The sequence below is a fragment of the Grampus griseus genome, assembly GCF_964374135.1.
Source record: "Grampus griseus genome assembly, chromosome: 2".
NCBI classification, from domain to species: domain Eukaryota; kingdom Metazoa; phylum Chordata; class Mammalia; order Artiodactyla; family Delphinidae; genus Grampus; species Grampus griseus.
The window spans coordinates 88349375-88366714 of NC_139018.1; the positions used below are offsets into that span (position 1 = coordinate 88349375).

At 40.8% G+C, this 17340-nt stretch overlaps 1 pseudogene across 1 annotated transcript; it reads right to left on the bottom strand.

Moving 5' to 3' along the window:
* Positions 1-879: 879 nt before the first annotated feature.
* On the bottom strand, positions 880-15817 carry LOC309819276 (large ribosomal subunit protein uL3m-like; annotated as a pseudogene). Its single transcript has 3 exons — positions 15768-15817; positions 12686-12745; positions 880-1735 (listed from the first exon to the last, which is right to left on the bottom strand). The product of its transcript is annotated as a large ribosomal subunit protein uL3m-like (transcript).
* Between the last annotated feature and the right edge of the window lie 1523 nt (positions 15818-17340).

The window sequence follows — 17340 nt, forward strand, 5'->3', positions numbered from 1 at the left end:
GCCCTCTGGGTCTCCAGAAAGTAAGCCCCACTGCCCTTCAAAGTCAAAACGTTTTGGCAACTCATCTTCCTGGTGTAGAACCCCTGGGCTGGGGAGCCTGATGTGGGACTCAGACCTCGTTTTCCTTGGGGAGAGCCTCTGCAATTGTAATTATTTGTGGGTCACCCACCCCCGGGGTATGAGTCCTGGCTACACCACGCCTCTGCCCCTCCTACCCTCTCATTGTGGTTCCTTCTTTATATCTTTAGTTGTAGGAGATTATTTCTGCTAGTCTTCAGGTCTTTCTCATCAATAGTTTCTCCGTAAGTAGTTGTAATTGCGGTGTGCCCATGAGAGGGGGCTGGCTCAGGGTTTTCCTACTCTACCATCCTGGCTACTCCCTCATTTTCCTTTTAATTAAAAGAGGTTATATTTATGAACACTTTAAGACAACTTGGGAATTATGCAGTAAAAGAGAATAAATCCTTCAAATTACAAAGATTTTGCTAATATGCAAACTGCCAATCCATCTAAATTTGGCATATCCTGTCTACTTAAGTAGTAATTTTTGTTGAAGCAGTAATTTTTTAAGTAGTAATTTGTTTAAGTAGTAATTTTTCTAACAAAATTCAGTTGGAGAACCAGTGAATATTTATGCCTTTGACAAAGATAACAAGTATGGTATTGCTGTGGTTGAGAAAAGAGAATATAAATCCTGGCTATCTTACTGTTCTGGCTCATCAAAACTCAAAGAACATGTGAGGTTCTGTCATGTCCAGTGAGGTTAGGCTGTATGTAATAGGGTTACATACTGTGTTGTTACATGTTTTTATCATATAAATGGTCTGGTTGTTCCTCTTCTTCTCCATTAGGAAAATATATAGGGAATAATAATACATTTTAATAGGAATCCTTATATGCAGGCAGTTTAGAATCTCTGAGCAATTTTTATGTCCAAGTACAGAGCCATTTACATAGCTTATTTGGGCTTTGTATCCACACTTGCAGTCCATATGCTGTGCTATCTGTGCTTCCCATTTGTCCAGGCATTTTAGTTCCAGGCCAGACTCTGGCAACATCACAGTTGAAATTGTTCTAAGTCTCCTGTGGATTTTTGTTTGACCATGAGTAGGAGGCTGGCCTTTAAATCCCCATGTTGTCATGATGCCTTGAAAACCTGTACCAATATCGTTTTTGTTGTGACATTCATATACTGTCTGGGAGAAAATGAGCAGCGTAAGGAGGAGTGCCTGGTTTAATGACAGCGTTGTCTGTTACATGAAAGGTTTTAACTTTCCATACTGGCAGCAATCCAAGTTCTCAGTAAATTTCCAATAGAGATGCAGAGCTATAGACATGTGTTACAGTTTTTCCTCCTACAGTTAGGGCTGCCATTTTCCCATTCTGGTTTTCCTTTGGAGTATATTTTAGGATGTGATAGTCTTGTATGTTAAGTAATGTGACCATATGCTTTTGACCGTCCTTGGTCCATAAAGGCATCATGCCCAGCTTCAGTGTGATAAGGCCAACTTTAGAGAAACCTGGTTCCCAAGGATATAAAGGCCATGGTTCATCTTTCAGAGGACGCAGTTTACTTACTAATTGGGCTTTATTTTTATCAGAGATCAACTGCTTAACAAATGGGACATTTTCTTTGCAAAGGTGCTTGTCCTAGCAAGTACAGCTCTTGCTGTGGAGACTTCTAAGCAGAAGCCAGATGTTTCTTCTCTTCCCCAAGCCCCGAGCAGCAGCCAGGCTGCCAGTGCCTCAGGCCAGTACCTGGGCATTGGTTTGTGTCAGCAGCCTCCAACCAGGCATTCTGTGGCTGGGAAGGGGTCCTCCTGAGACACTTCTGGGCGCCCTACCACTCCGTTTTCAGGGCTTCCCTGCTGTGAGTCAGATATCTGGGAGCCATTCATCCAACAATCTGTGAATTAGAACTTACTCCTCTTGCTTAACGGAAACTTTCTGCCTGTTGTAACTCCCCATTTCCCTCACCCCCAACCCCTCACCACTCCACTCTTTGATTATATGAATTTGACTATTTTAGATACCTGATATCAGTGGAATCATGCAGTATTTGCCCTTCTATGACCCGCTTATTTCACTTAGCATAATGTCCTCAAGATTCATGTATCTTATTGCATATTGTAGAATTTCTTTCTTTTTTAAAGGTGGAACAGTATTCTGTGAATGTGTATATCACATTTTATTTATCCATTTATCTGTCATTGGACATTTGTTTCCACATCTTTGCTACTGCGAATAGTGCTGCAATGAACATAGAAGTGCTAATATCTTTGAGATCCTGATTTCAATTCTCTTAGATAAATACCCAGAAGTGGGAGTGCTGGATCATATGGTAGTTCTGTTTCGAATTTTTTGAGGAACCTTCATACCGTTTTCTATAGCAGTTGTACAATTGTGCATTCCTACCAACAGTGTGCCAGAGTTCTAATTTCTTCTAGTTTATCCAGTTGGTGTATAATTGTTCATAGTAGTCTTTTATGATCTTTTTAATTTCCATGACATCAGTTGTATGTCTTTTCTTCCATTTATGATTTCATTTATTCGAATCTTTTCTTTTTACCTTACTCAGTCTAACTAAGTAAGGTAAAGAAGCCCGTGCACCGCAATGAAGAGTAGGCCCCGCTCACCGCAACTAGAGAAAGCCCACACACAGCAAAAAAGACCCAAAGCAGCCAAAAAAAAAAAAAAGAAAAAGTTATAACTAAGAAAATAGGGCTGTTAGTGTAGAATAGAGATAGTGTGTTCTCTAAGGTCAGACAGTCAAGTCTTCCACCATTCACTACAATTTATATGATCATTGTAATAATTTATATAATCAGTATGTGCTTAGACATTGGAAACCCAAAGATAAAAGAGACAGACTTACTTCTTTTCACCATGGCATGTACAATCACGTATTTACCTGGGTGACCATGGGCAAGCTGCTAACCTCTGTGAGCTTTAGTTACTCCATTTGTAAAATAAAGGCAATATTACTGTTATATTCCTTCTAGGGTTCTGGTGGAGCCTAAATGAGATTAACCATGTAACACAGTGCCTGTCGTATACTAAGTGCTCAATAAATATCAGTTTGTCTTTTCTAAAAGGTTTACTAACCATTCTTGGTAGCAACATCCAGTTGCCGATTCCTTTAATTTTTGGTACAGTTTTAACTCTGTCTAGTTTTGGATCTCTAACTTTTCTCTTATTCCTGGTTTTTCATCATGCCCATGTAGTTTTCTTCTTAGAGTCCCTTGAAGGCTGCACCATTTTTTTCTTCCTTTCAATGCTCGTGTATATTGGCATCTTTTCACTGACTTATTTACTGACACGCTTATTTAAGTGAGTATTTATCCAAGCATTTTATTTTTTCCAACTTACATTATATTCTTGCTCTTGAGTTATTCAAATACATACTTAGTTTAGAATACGTACTAGTTTCTGGAAAATTTGCCAGAATTATTCATGATATTTGGGGAAACCCTCTAGATATAGAAGGAAACCAATTTCCTCTCTGCTCTTTTTTTTTTTTCAGGTGCATTTGATTTTGCAGATGAGTCTGGAAGCATTAGTTGCAAAGGTATGCCTTTGCCTCTCTGGTTACATGAAAGTATAGAAATGTACAAAGAAGCTAAAGTAAGCTTGTGCTGTTCTGAGGAAGAGCTTTCATGCAATCTGCAGATACTAGGTTCCATTAGAAGGTCAGTATTCCCTCTCTACCCCACTGCTGCCAATAACTAAAGCTGCTGAAGAAGAGTGAGTTTGGGGTGTGTCTCCCCACCTTTTCTACCTTTCTTTGCTTTGAATTCTCAGCGTCCTCTGAGAGTGTTCTGTCCTTTCTTTTATTTTCTCAAAGAAATCCTTCCTTGGGCAGAATTGTCGAATGAACTCCCCTGTCAGCATTCCCTTTGCTACCTGCTCCTCCTCCTTTACTCCTCTGTGAAGGCCTCTCCCCTCTTCTTGCCCAGCCCCCAATCCTCAGTCAGGGTTCCACCAGAGAAACAACCAGTAGGAGATATATTTAGAAATTTACTGCCTGGAATTGGCTTACATGATTATGGTGGCTGGCAAGGCACACTGGTAGGGTAGGCCATCAGGAAGGGCAGACTGGGACTCTTGGGCATCAGCTGAAGCTGTTATCCACAGAGGAGTTTCTTCTTCAGAGAAACCTCTTAAAACCTTTTAACTGATTGAATCAGGCCCACCAGATTATCTTCCATAAAGAATCTTCCTTAAAGTCAACTGATTATGGATTTAATTCACATCTACAAAACACCTTCGCTGTAACACCTAAATTAGTGTTTGATTAAATAACTGGGGACTATGTCTAGCCAAGTTGGCATATAGAACTGACCACCACACCTCACTTCCTTTAAGATTTGGCTTTCACATACTGGCTTAATGGGTAACTAAAATGTTAATTGATGGAACCTGAATACCTCTCGGGGATATTTTCATTTTATGAAGAAATCTTTATGAACCAAAGGAATGAAACAATAATAATAAAAAAAAAGCTAAGGTATGTGTGATTTGGGGTGGAGTAGGGATGGGAATGAAAACCACTGCCTATTCAAAAGACCAGGACTGCCCACAGGTAGACGGAAAAACACTGCTATAGAAGATTTGGGGCAAATAGTATTGAAAGAGAGATAACTCTTAGTAGATGAAATATCTAGTTACTTGGAATCATTATTGACTGTGACAATCCTGAGTTGTTTCTTATGTCCGTGTGAATCCCATTGCAAGGCCCAAGTGACTTTAAAGGAGTCCTTGCTGAAGGGGGAAAGGCCATCTTACTGAGAGAGAACTGGACCCCAGCCAGCAGAAGGCATCTAGTATTAATGCTGGCTGAGGAGGAGGGTACACTGATTCTCTCTTCTTTCCCACTCAGTAGCTATCTTGTTGCAGTCATGCCTACTTTTTTTCTTTTCCCTTTTCCCCAGTCTGCTAGCATACTCCTGTGAGTGAAACGAAAGCTTTTTTTATTTTTTAATTTTTTATTTATTTTTGGCTGTATTGGTTCTTTGTTGCTGCGCACGGGCTTTCTCTAGTTGCGGCGAGCGGGAGCTACTCTTCATTGTGGTGCATGGGCTTCTCATTGCAGTGGCTTCCTCTTGTTGCAGAGCACGGGCTCTAGGCACATGGGCTTCAGTAGTTGCAGTGCCCGGGCTCAGTCGTTGTGGCTTGCAGGCTCTAGAGCACAGGCTCAGTAGTTGTGGTTCATGGGCTTAGTTGCTCTCTGGCATGTGGGATCTTCCCAGACCAGGGATTGAACCTGTGTCCCCTGCATTGGCAGGTGAATTCTTAACCACTGTACCACCAGGGAAGTCCCCGAATGCTTTTTAATGTTATTTTTAAAGCAGGCATCCATTGATTCTATGGCAAGACTGCTAGTTGCTTTCCAACATCCACTTTCCCCTTCTTCCCAACGTTTAACCTGTGTACATGGTTGTTCTGTGAAAGACTACCACTTGCGGCCTCTCAACGAGTAAGCGTGGCATGTGGCAAAGTTCGTTCAATGGGATTTGTGTGGAAGTATATACCTAATTTCAGGTCATGGCATGGAGAGGGGTGTGTCTTCTCTCTCCAACCCTTCCTTTCTATCCTGCTGCCTGACATGTGGACATGGTGGGGTTCTCTGGGTCATACAGATGAGGCCAACACTCAAGTGATGCCTGAGTTAACAAGCTGCAAGGAGTCTGTGTCCCTGTGTGTGAGAGGTAGACTTCTATCTTGTTTGAGCCACTGTTACCTTAGTCTTTGTTACAGCAGCTGAATATGTACCCTAACTAATATAAATCCTACCATAGGCAAAATACTGAGCTAGGCAGTGAATGTCTAAAGATGAGTAAAACAACTTGACAGTGCAAATCTTTGTTTACTTAACTTATTTATTTTTGGCTGCGTTGGGTCTTTGTTGCCGCGTGCGGGCTTTCTCTAGTTGTGGCGAGCGGGAGCTACTCTTCATTGCGGTGCGCGGGCTTCTCATCATGGTGGCTTCTCTTTTTGTGGAGCATGGGCTCTAGGCGCTCAGGCTTCAGTAGTTGTGGCTCGCAGGCTCAGTAGTTGTAGCACACGGGCTTAGTTGCTCCACGGCATGTGGGATCTTCCCGGACCAGTGCTCGAACCTGTGTCCCCTGCATTGGCAGGCGGATTCTTAACCACTGTGCCACCAGGGAAGCCCGACAGTGCAAGTCTTGAGAAAGTTAACAACCTAGTGAGAGAGACAAATAAAATCTCAATAACTATAATAAAGGGTAGACTGTGGTAACTGTCTGATTGGAGATATAAATAAAACCTGGTAGAAGAGATTAATTCTGGTTGCAGTATTAGGAAGGACTTCTTAAATAATGTGACATGCAACCTGGGATTTGGACAGTGAGTTGAATTCTGATAAATGGAAGAGGATAAATAGGGCATCTCATGCAGAAGGAATAGTATGTGTAAAGGCAAAAAGACAAAAAATGCACACGTATATAGAAAATAACCAGCAGAAAAGGCAGAATGTCGGTGAGTGCAGAGGAGGAATAGCCCAATTAGATAGGAACCAGATTGTGATGGCCCGTGAATGTTATATTAAGGAATTTAGTTTTGGATGTGTTGAATTTGAGGTGGGAATGGAAGGAATGTCCAGTAGGTAGCAGGAAATTAGATTCTGAAACTCAGAAATGAGGAGCTCAGAAGTGAGGTGAAAACTGGGATGTAGATCTGGGTGTCATCCATATCTAAGGGACGAAGTGAAATAGACAAGGAAGAAAGTGCAGGGTGAGGAGAGAGTGAGGAGGAAACATAGGCCACATCTTTTTTTTTTTTTTTTTGCAGTATGCGGGCCTCTCACTGTTGTGGCCTCTCCCATTGCGGAGCACAGGCTCCGGACGCGCAGGCTCAGCAGCCGTGGCTCACAGGCCCAGCCGCTCCGTGGCATGTGGGATCTTCCCAGACCGGGGCACGAACCCGTGCCCCCTGCATCGGCAGGTGGACTGTCAAGCACTGCACCACCAGGGAAGCCCCAGGCCACATCTTTTGAGGTGTGAGGAAGGGGAAGATGGCAGAAAAGGAGTCAGTGAAGGAAACCAGAGCGTGATCAGATAGGAAGGAAGAGACTCAAGGAAAGGTATGGTCATGGACATCAAGGAAGTCGTAAATGACCTCAGTTTACTCCCTTGTAGTGTCAAAATCATACTTTCATTATTAACCCATCGTTTCCTCAGCATTCCCGTCTTAGAAGCAGATATCTTTAAGAATACAGTAGTTATCTAAATTCTTTTGGACTGCTTCAATACATCCTGCTTTTCTCTTGGCTTGTGAATCTGTAGGGTATGAGCAGAAACTAGCCATAGTGGATGCTATGGTGTGCTGTCTGGATCCCTCCTTCAGGACGGAGGTGCTAATTCTCCTAGCTGTTGGGCATGTTGACTGCTGATGGCTCACACATCTGAGTTCCTTGCTGAAGGGTGCTAATTTGCCCGAATTCACACCTGTTCTCAGGGTATGCCTGCATCCAGTGATTAGTTGATGCAGGGGTACAAAGGTTCAGCCCCTTGCCTCTATTTGAGACAACTCAAAGCGTCATTTGTAGCTCCAGAGCTCCCCAGAAGATCACCTGAAGCCTCTGATGCAACTCCTAAGCAGTTCAACTCATCTCCTTCCACCCCATCCTACTTCCTTCATTGTCTTACAGGTATTGTTCCTGAAAGTACCCTCCAGTAAGCCTCCTGCATGGAAATCTATGCTTCAGAATCTGTTTCTGAGGGAATTCCATCTAGGAAAGTTGGTGCCCATGCTGTCTTAGCAATGACAGCCCATTGGCTGGCTAGCAATGTGGATTCCATCAGTGGTAGTAGATGGAATGTTGATGGTGCATGGCATGCTGCATCTGTGCAGTTGTTAAAACTTTCACTGGTGGTGAGCTGGGATAGAACTCTAGTGGAAGGGATGTACTGCAAGGTATAATAACTTAGGTCTTTGAGATGTCTGGAAGAAGTAGTAAATATAAGGGCTACAGAATTAAATGGCTCTTGCTGTATGCTATTGAAACATTGGAGAAAAAATAGTGAAATATTGAGGGTGATTAACCTCCAATTCATGATGAAATGTGAAAGCCAAAAGCCCTCCTTGGCAGCATACAAGCAAACTCTCAAATCCTGCAGTCAGACATCAGCAAAAGTTTAAGATCAGGACCTGGACTTTTTTTTTTTTTTTTTGCGGTACGCAGGCCTCTCACTGTTGTGGCCTCTCCCGTTGCGGAGCACAGGCTCCGGACGCGCAGGCTCAGCAGCCATGGCTCACAGGCCCAGCCACTCCGCGGCATGTGGGATCCTCCTGGACCGGGGCACGAACCCACGTCCCCTGCATCAGCAGGCGGACTCTCAACCACTGCGCCACCAGGGAAGCCCAGGACTTTTTAATAGCAGCAAAACTCCATCGAAGAATGAATTCCGAGCCACGACAAATAATGGTCTTGAATGAGTAGGAGTGGAACCCTGAAACTTGAGATGGGGATATCTCACCTGGGTTGATGAAGTTAAAAATCTTTAATCCTCAGATTTCCCTGGACCCTCTGGGCCTGAACAAGTAGGCCTTTTCTTCCTTTTAAAGGCCAGTGATCCTCCTGTACTTGAAGATGGTGTAGAAGCCCTTCCCTTGTAAGATAATATGCACCCACTCCCCATAGTCAACCCCCATCTCCCATCCTGGCTACCTGACTGATTAGTAGGGTCAAGTAACAGTATAACCTAGCACTTCCCTTAGCTTCTAAGGGAGGAAATGGACCATATGCTAAAGGAGCTACCGGATGTAGCCAACATGTATTGGCAGGAGCTGAGTGAGTATATATGAGACTGGATTCTAAGGATGCTGGTTTAATGGGGGTGAGATAAGGTATAACATTGGATAAAGAAGAATTTATGAATATGGGAACATCCTTCTGTAACACAGGCTTTAACACCTTGGAAAATAGTGTCACCTTGCTGCAAGGATGGTTTTTGAGGAAGATTTGAAAAAGTGAAATAGAAAATTCACACTGCTTTGGAAGACAGTAAGACATTAAAAGGCTCAGAGATATGTGCATTCTAGAGTAGATATGAGTCTGAAAAACCTTGCTGCTGCCTATGTTCTGAAAAAGAATCCAGATGATATTCCATTGGCTAAAGTGGTAAGGAATGTGCTGGTAAATGGGGCACAAGAATCACTGAGAAACTTAATGGTAACTATCTCAGTGTTAACTAGGTCAGGGCTTCCGAAGTGATAGCCATGGGGAGGGTAGGATCCTAAAGTAACATAGGCCGAGTAGTAGCACCAAACCCATCAGAAGCAAAGTGGATGCAATTATAATGATAAGCAGAAAGGGTAGAGTGGCCCTTAGAGGAGTCTGACACAGAGAGCTATAGAGGTTAAGAGATCGTGTGTCTAGAGTCAAGATGAATGGACAGCCAATAAAGAGTTTTGGGTATTGCTCAATCTGTAAAAATAGAAAGAAATCAAGAATGGATGATCAGGAGGCAGAGGGCCGCCATGCAAATAGAAAGTCGTGATTCCGTGCCGAGTTTCTGTATGTGAGTCAGTTTTCAGATCCAAAGCCCAAAGGGTATAGTCTGCTTCATTAGCTGTATCCTTGCCAGAGAAGATTAATATGATCTCAGGTACAGACTGTTGATGTGATGAATTCATTTTTTTCTGTCCTAGTAAGGAGAATAAGAAGCAGTTTGCACACAGATGGACACAGCAATATACATTTATGTTCCTGTCCTAGGGCTATGTTAACCTTCCATCCTCTGACATAATATAGTACAAAGGGGCCTGGATCACCTGGAGATGCAAGATATCACATGGGAACAAACTAGTGGTTACAAATGGGGAGAGGGAAGGGGAGAGGGACAAGATTGGGATAGGGGATTAAGAGGTACAACCTACTATGTATAAAATAAATAAGCTGGGACTTCCCTGGTGGTCCAGTGGTAAACAATCTGCCTTCTAATGCAGGGGACATGGGTTCGATCCCTGGTCGGGGAACTAAGATCCCACGTGCTGCAGGGCATCTAAGCCCGTGCGCCTCAACTTTAGAGCCCGCGTGCCGCAAACTACAGAGCCCACGCGCTCTGGAGCCCGCGTGCCACAACTAGAGAGAGAAAACCCGCACACCACAACTAGAGAGAAGCCCACATGCCACAACAAAGATCCCGCATGACGCAACTAAGACCCAACACAGCCAAAAATAAAATAAATAAATAAATACTAAAAAAAGCTACAAGGATATATTGTACAGCACAGAGAATACAGCCAATATCTTATAATTTTTTAAACATCTTTATTGGAGTATAATTGCTTTACAATGGTGTGTTAGTTTCTACTTTACAACAAAATGAATCAGTTATATATATACATATGTTCCCATATCTCTTCCCTCTTGCGTCTCCCTCCCTCCTACCCTCCCTATCCCACCCCTCCAGGTGGTCACAAAGCACTGAGCTGACCTCCCTGTGCTATGCGGCTGCTTCCTACTAGCTATCTACCTTAGGTTTGGTAGTGTATATATGTCTATGCCTCTCTCTCGCTTTGTCACAGCTTACCCTTCCCCCTCCCCATAATAATTTTAAGTGGAGTATAATCTATAAAAAGTTTGAGTTACTATGTTGCACACCTGAAACTGATATAATATTTTAAATCAACTATACCTCAATTAATTACAAAACAGATTTTAGTTCATCACAGTGAAGAATCTCTTAACAATTATAAATCCTCAAAAGTAACAGGCCACTTAGTGAAGTAATGAGTTTTTCATCCCTAAAAGCTATTCAAAAGAGGTTGACAGTAATTAAGGATTTCTATATTGGAAATGAAAAACAGCAACAGAGTTATAGACACAGAGAACAAAAGGGTGGTTGCCAGAGGGGAGGGGGTGGGTGCAGGATAGAAATAGGTGAGGGGAACTAAGAGGTACAGACTTTTAGATGAAAATAAATGAGTCACGGTATGAGATGTATAGTGTGTGGAATATAGTCAATAACTATGTAATATCTTTGTATGATGACACATGGTAACTAGACTTATCATGATAATTTTGAAATGTATAGTAATATCAAATCACTATGTTGTGTAACAGGAACTAATACAGTATTGTTGGTCAATTATACTTCAAAAACAAAAAGCAAACTCATAGCAAAAGAGATCAGATTTGGGGTTACCAGAGGTGGGGGTGGGAGAAATTGGAGGAAGGGAGTCAAAAGGTACAGACTTCCAGTTATAAGATAAATAAGTACTAGGGATGTAAGTTACAATGTGATGAATATAATTAACTGCTGTATGTTATGTATGAAAGTTGTTAAGAGAGCAAATCCTAGGGGTTCTTGGAAGGAAAAAATTTTTTTTCTATTTATTTAATGTTGTATCTATGTGAGATGATGGTGTTCACTAAACTTATTGTGATAATCATTTCATGATGCACGTAAGTCAACTCATGCCGTACATCTTAAATTTATACAGTGTTGTATGTCAATTATATCTCAGTAAAACTGGAAGAAAAAAACCATTGTTTAAGAGAGCCTGTTGAGGGGGTGACATGGCAAACACAGCCTCTATTTGTTGAGAGTGGCCCTCAGTCGACAGCCAACAAAAAAATAAGGACTTCAAGTCCTACACGTGCAAGGGACTGAATTATTGAAACAACCTAAATGATCACTTCCTCCTTGAGCCTCGAGATGAGGATGCAGCCAGCTGACACTTTGATTTCAGCCTTATGAGACCCTGAGGAGAGAACCTAGACAAAATGTGCCAGACCCCTAGCCCACAGAAGCTGTGAGATAATACATCCGTGCTGTTTAAATTACTGAGTTTGTGGTAATACGTTATGCAGCCGTAGCAAAGTAATACAGGCCTTGTAAATATTTCTCCCTCCCAGTGTTTCTCCTTTGTCAGTTGGCATGATATTAAGCTTTGTCAGTAGGAGGTGCTGGAGAGACATTGCAGGAGGAGGGTTTTTTCCTCTCTCTTCTTGATTCCCATGTGCTGCTCTCACTGGTGCTCCTGAAGTATATGCTGCTTCTACAGCTCCCGGCTCCTGCAGTGCACGCGGTTTCTGCACTATCTGCTACTGTGTGCCAGTAGCACACGGTACCTCCCTGTGGGTAGTTTCTTCTAGTGTCCCCTAGAATGGCTTTGCAGTTACAAGGTGGGGCATCTCCCTGTAGCTGGCCTCCCTCAGTATCTCAGCAAGTTCTGCTGGTGTGGTGCCATAGCAAGCTTCTCCACCATCCAGTGAGCCATACCTATTCTGTCTCCAGCAAGATCCGGATCTTAGTCTTGGTGAGCCGGGCGCGGATCATACTTGCTCTCTCTGAGCCCCAGAGTTGTAACTGCTCCTTATATTTGCTAGTATTGTGTTGTTTAGATTTCTCTTCATTTCCTACTGGCCAGTCCTGCATTACTCCAGTGTCTATTATAGTGAATAATTCTTTATATTAAACCTTCTCCATTCACATTACTTGGTGTTTCCTCTCCTGATTGGACCGTGACTGGCATACCCGACAAAGCTGGAATCCTGGTAGGACTCCCCAGTGGGGAGCTAGGACCAGACAGGAGAGCCAGTTGCTGCTTCAGTTGTCTCCTGAGGCAGAGAGGAAGGAGGGACAAAGACCCTGATTTCTTCTTTCCTCTCTCCTTCCAATCTCTCAGTATCCCAGCCTCCAGTCTCCATCAGTACCCGCCATTCGCCAAACCCATCTGGAAGCCAGCTGACACAGGGGCCAGAGAACATGGGCACCTGCAATACAGAGCAGAACAGGGAAAGGTGAGGAGTGGGTCTGAGGGCCACCAGGGCTGGAAAAATCCTGCATAGTCACTGACATTAAGGGATTAGTTGTACTAGGTTAATGATGAAATATAGAGGGATTATATTTATCTCTAAGTAAATTAAATGAGTGTATTTTTCTCCTGGAAACACATAATAATAAAGACTTTTATGAAATCTTAAAAGGAAAAATGACATTTTGAAATCTTTAGTTGTTAATAAAAATTAATGCTTTTAAATGTGCTCTTTCATTAGTAAATTAAGTGAGCAGTTTAGAAAAATTACTTTGGATGAACATAAGTAAATAATTAATTGTAAAGACAGCACTTTCATAAAGTAATTCAAAAGATGTTGACAAGAAATTTACAGGAAGCCCAAAGACTAGAGCAATAATTTAAAAAATAAGTTGATCCACTGGAATTTTTAAATTGAAAAAGGAATTGGAGACTCTGAACTTTCTGTATTATTGACCTCATATTACAAGAAATTGAATTTTTATATATCATTTCACCATCTGGTCTGAAGGATCTTTGGAAATTATTCTTGTTTAGCAACAGAAATACTTTGAAGATCTTGAACATTTATAGTAACAAATAAGGATTATTTTGGAAAGCTAATGTATGTACTACTTTTAGCAATTTTGAATTAAGCAAGATTAATATATCCTAGCTAATTTAAATAAATCTATCCTAAAAAGAAAGCTGAGCACTGGAATAATTTATGCTGCCTATAGTCGCTGATAATCCCACTTTCTGCATCACATAGAAAGAGAATAAAGCAGTAATGGTTGGTGGCCACTTTGATATCTACACACTAAGATAATAAATGAATTTTGTGAAAACGCCAAAGTGGAAGAATCATTGTCTTTTGAACCAATATAAGCATATTAAAAGAGAATTTTAAGATGTAAAGTTCTTCAATGAATAAAATTTTCACCACTAGTTTTACTAATAGTCCAGAAGCAATGATGATATTTAAAATGATTATCACTCAATATTATGAATATTCCTTTACTCATGAATAACATCATGAGTCAGACATCATAATGCTAAAAAGAAGAAGAAAATAAGACACCTCGTTCCCCGCCCCCCCCATAGAAGCAGAATATTGACAGTGGTATTGATGGTAAAGAAAGCCGTGGGTGTTGGCAGTGATCTCTATACTTCAAGACTCAATCATCTCACTCTGCAAGTCTGGAACTTCAGTTGCCAGCTTAGCCAGTGGAGATTTACCCCTAAAAAGCTACCTTATTGTATAACATCGACTTGTACAAAAGAAGTGAGTTTGTAATAAAACGTAATTGCCGAACCCTCTGATACTCACTTAATTCATTTAGTCTCTCTTATCTCACCATGGAAGTCTACTTAAGAAGCTAAATAACAGTTGAAGGGTTACTTCAGAAACCTAAAACCTATTTAAGAAACCAAATTAAGGTTGGTGAATATATGTAACTGATAAAGTTAATTTGTATATGGGGACCCACAAAATGGAAGCCACCGCAGTGGCCTGGCCCATGTCACATAACAAAACCTAAGTCAGCCTACACTTACAGAAACACCTGTCGAGGAATCCTAACGTATACTGCTCGCGATCCTCCAACTCAGCCTTAGCTAGCTTACCTTACCCTAGAAAATAGGACCTGCTGGCCTTACAAGGAAGTCCCAACTTTCTGGCCAATCATGCCCTGTTTCCACATTGCCTCTTCTTTGTTTGTAAATTTTTTTGTTTTGAAGTATAGTTGATTTACAACATTGTATTAGTTTCAGGTGTACAGCAAAGTGATTTGGTTTTATATATATATATATCTATATTCTTTTTTTTGATTCTTTTCTATTATAGTTTATTACAAGATATTAAATATAGTTCCCTGTACTATACAGTAAATCCTTGTTTATCTGTTTTATAGATGGTATTGTACATCTGTTAATCCCATACTCCCAGTTTATCCCTCCTCCCCCTTCCCCTTGGGTAACCATAAGTTTGTTTCCTATGCCTGTGAGTCTATTTCTGTTTTGTAAATAATTTCATTTGTACTGTTTTTTAGATTTCACATATAAGTGATATCGTATAATATTTGTCTTTCTCTGTCTGACTTACTTCACTCAGTATGACAGTCTCTAGGTCCATCCATGTTGCTGCAGATGGCATTATTTCATTCTTTTTTATGGTTGCGTAATATTCCATTGTATATATGTACCACATCTTCTTTATCCATTCCTCTGTAGATGGACACTTAGGTTGCCTCCATGTCTTGTCTAACGTAAGTAGGGCCACTATGAACATTGGGGTGCATGTATCTTTTTTTAAAAAAATTTTATTGGAGTATAGTTGATTTACAATGTTGTATTAGTTTCAGGTGTGCAGCAAAGTGAATCAATTATACATATACATATATCCACTCTTTTTTAGATTCTTTTCCCATATAGGCTATTACAGAGTATTGAGTAGATTTCCCTGTGCTATACAGTAGGTCCTTATTAGTTATCTATTTTATATATAGTAGTGTGTTTATGTCAATTGCAAATTAAGCCCTCATTGGTCACATCGTTTGCAAATATTTTCTCCCATTTTGTGGGTTGTCGTTTTGTTTATGGTTTCCTTTGCTGTGCAACATTGCCTCTTCTAATGTTCTATAAAACTCACTCTTGCTCTAAATCCCTCTGCACAAAAGGCTCTTACTCCCCCAATCCATGGATTGTTTTCCTTTAAATAAAGGACATCAAACTCATTACTGAATTGTTCTAGTTTTGTCATTTGACATAAACGAGGCACTAATAACAGAAATAATACTGTTTCTTCTGGCATGTAATATGTACTCAGGGACCGCTATTATTTGTAATAGTGCTTCACAGCTTACAGATCCTTTTCATATGTCTTACTGAGTGTTTAATTCTCATAAGAAATATGTCAAGTAATGGGTCTGGTATTATCTCCCTGTCTCTTTTACTTATGGGAAAAAAAACAGAGATTAAGTGACTTGACTAAAATCTCATACCTGATATAGTTGATATCTATTGCTTTGGTTGGGCCAAATTCCTTTCTCATTTTGGTAACATGACTCTGATTTTCCTTTAAGGAACTACACCTGTGCCTTTCTGTAACTCCTAGCAGGACTGTCAATCAAGGGGCTTTGCCTCTTTCTGTTACATATGACCCACACTAGCCCATCAGATCTCTCTATATCCCCCTGGATGCAGAGACTGCTCCTTGGTATTTACCTGAAGGCATTGAAAACTTATGTATGCACAAAAACCTGCACCTGGATGTGTACAGCAGCTTTAGTCATAATTGCCAAAACTTGGAAGCAGCAATGATGTCCTTCAGTAGTGAAAAAATAAATAAACTGTGGTACATCCAGACAATGGATTATTACTCTATGCCAAAAACAAAATGAGCCATCCATCCACGAAAAGACATGGAGGAACCTTAAATGCATATTGCTAAGTGAAAGCAATCTGAAAAGGCTACATACTATATGATTCCAAATACATGACATTCTGGAAGAGGCAAAACTATAGAGTAAAAAGATCAGTGATTGCCTGGGATTAGAGCAGAGGGAGAGATGAATGGGCAGTGCACAGAGGATTTTTAGGGCAGTGAGGCTACTCTGCATGATACTATGGTGGTGGATACATGTCATTATACTCGTCCAGTTTCATAGAATATACAACATGAAGAGTGAACCCCAATGTAAACTATCAATTTTGGGGGATAATGATGTATTAATGTAGGTTTATCAGTTGTAACAAATGTAGCACTCTGGTGGGGGACGACCTGATAATGCATGACAGTACAAGGTGTCTTTGTACCTTCCTCTTAATTTTGCTGTGAACCTAAAACTGCTCTTAAAAAAAGTCTCTCTCTCTATATGTATATGTGTAGCTGATTCACTTTGTTATAAATCAGAAACTAACACACCTAAAAAAGAAAAAAAAAGTCTATTTTAAAATGTCAAAAGCTGTTGCTTTTGACCACTGCGTATATTTTACAAACTTTTTGGTGGCAAGGGTAGGAGAATGTGTTGGTGAAATAATCCATGGAAGGATATGTTTTTTAGATAATGCAAGAAAGGAATGATGGTAATGTAGTAGAGTTGCATAGGGTGGAAGAATTTTAGTACTTTGCTAATGTGAAAGAATATTTCTCATGTAAATGTAAGAAAAGTGGTTAAAACTGCTGAGACACCTTTTCGGGTTGGTTAACCACAGACAAATGGTAAACTGTTTTCTTTTAATACCCCAACTTCTTTCGTTTTCTACCTTCAGTTCCCTTCTTTCCTTTTTATTTTTTTGCAAGCACATCACCCTATATGAATGTTTTCAAATTTTCAACACTTTAATCCACTAGAAGGATAAGGTCATGGGCGGCTGTAACATCTTTCTCCTGTATATTTTCCCCTTTTCCATCCCTTTTCTCTGCAGCCCCTGGTCCCTGCATCTTTCTTGCTCAAATCTTTTTCTCTCCCTACCCCCATTCTTTCTTTTATTTTTGGAAAAGGATGGAGAGAGATGAGGGGAAGGGACAAGCAAATCCTGTGAGAGAATTAGGTCAAACTGGGATAGATTTTT